Below are 1,993 nucleotides of genomic sequence, written 5' to 3'. Positions count from 1 at the left end.
TTTCACATTTCACAATACAAATGGAAATTGTTTTGTTTTGTTTTTTGTCCCACTACTCACCTTCAAAACTATTCTCTCTTAGATAGGAAGAGGGAGTGAGTCTTCCTTGTCATGCTGTTAGAAAACACCCAGAGTCACAGCACCATGATCTCCTGGTGAAATAGAACAAGTAATAGAAGCCTGATAGAAAGTGGCTCCCCTTTCTTCTTATCTGTCTGCTCAAGTCATTCTGGGCCGAGTGGGCACTATCTTGGGATGGGCAGGAGTTCTCAGCATTGGGGGCCCAGGCATCATTGGCATGTGCCCTCCCATAGGTGGCCTCATTCCAGGAGCAGGTCCCACTGGCATCATCCCAGGAGGAGGACCCATCATTGGCATCATGGGAGGGCTCCCCATATGGGGTGCTGGCATCATACCAGGGCGAGGTGGACCGGAACACTGCGGGGAGGTGGGATCATCGCCCCTGCAGGAGGAGGAGCAGAGAATGGAGTAGGAGGTATCTATCTTTCCTTGCTGAAATGCTGCGGTTGTTTTGTCTGTCAGGCTCTGAGCCTGCTCTTCCATCCATTTCTGATAGTAGTCTTTCACATTCTCTTTGTGTTTCCTACCACTGCAGTGTGTCTTTCTCACAGAAGGAGAGTCATGGGTAAGTTATGTATTGCAGGGGTCGCAATAAGACTTAGGCATGTTGTTCTACAGGCCGTTGGCCACTTCGTTGGCCACTTTGCCACCACGCCGCCGGAAATGACCCTGACTTCATTTTCTATTAACTTTCATCATTTCCATTTCAGTTACAGTGGCCTCCTCAGGATTACTCAAACTTGCCAACACAATGCTTGTATTAAAATCTTTGCTGTGCTCTTCCCTCTACTGGGAAGGTTCTTCCATGGAAAACTTCATGACCATTTTTTTGAAAATATTCCTTATGTATCTCTATCCCCCTTCTCTGCCTTATCTTTTATCATAATATTTCTTATCAAACAGAGCATGTATTTATTGTTTGTGTCTGCTAGATTGCAATCTGAATGATGGCAAGGATTCTTAACTTTTTAAAAAATGTGTGTTACTTAAACTCCCAGTGTTTAAAACACTGCATGGCACAGCATTGCCCTATATGAAAAAGTGGTGAATGAAGGCAGGTATTAATGAATAAACAAATGTCGTTCTACCTCTATCTTATATCATTGCATTGGAAGTAATACACCTAGGCCCCTCAAACACTTAAATATTAAAAGAAAATTTCAGTCTTACTCTCAGTCTAGTTGTCCAGGAAGGAAAAGAAATATATAAGACAATTTGCTATATACCAAGTCACCAGATGCCCCATAGGTAAGAGGAGTATTTACGGGATGATATATTTATTTACTCATATCTCATCTTATCCCACTCCTTGAGGCAACTTAAAAAGATAAGGGAATGAAGTTAGTAGCTAGGGAAGTGAGCAAATGGAAAACAAGATCCGGAAAGTATTTAATTAGAACATACAACTGCAGGCAGAGTTTGCCCCTCGAGCTTTAATTGTCCCAGTTTAGGAGCTAAGGGAATACAGATCAGCTCTGGATTCACAGTGCCCATGAAGACAAACAAGGCACTGCAAGAAGGAGAACTTTGATCATCTTTTCATATGTCTGTTGGACATCTGTATGTCCTCTTTGGAGAAGTATCTATTCGGGTCCCTTGCCCATTTTTTTAATTGGATTGTGTGTTTTCTTGGTGCTGGGTTGTATAAGTTATTTATAAGTTTTGGAACTTAAACCCTTATTAGATGTACTATTGGCAAAAGTGTTCCCCCATTCAGTGGATTGTGTTTTCATTTTGTTGATGGTTTCCTTTGCTGTACAAAAGCATTTTAGTTCAATGCAAATTAAAACCACAATGAGTTTTAGTTTTATCTTATGCCTATCAAAATAGTTTCATTTTGTTGATGGTTTCCTTTGCTGTACAAAAAGCATTTTAGTTCAATGCAAATTAAAACCACAGTGAGTTTTAGTTT

General features: G+C 41.0%; 1 pseudogene; it reads right to left on the bottom strand.

Moving 5' to 3' along the window:
• Positions 1-219: 219 nt before the first annotated feature.
• Positions 220-687, bottom strand: LOC106728333 (annotated as a pseudogene).
• Positions 688-1,993: the final 1,306 nt, after the last annotated feature.

The sequence above is a fragment of the Myotis brandtii genome, unplaced genomic scaffold, assembly GCF_000412655.1.
Source record: "Myotis brandtii unplaced genomic scaffold, ASM41265v1 scaffold590, whole genome shotgun sequence".
NCBI lineage: Eukaryota > Metazoa > Chordata > Mammalia > Chiroptera > Vespertilionidae > Myotis > Myotis brandtii.
The sequence above is the reverse complement of the archived record's forward strand: the minus strand, read 5'-3'. Positions and strand labels throughout refer to the sequence as shown.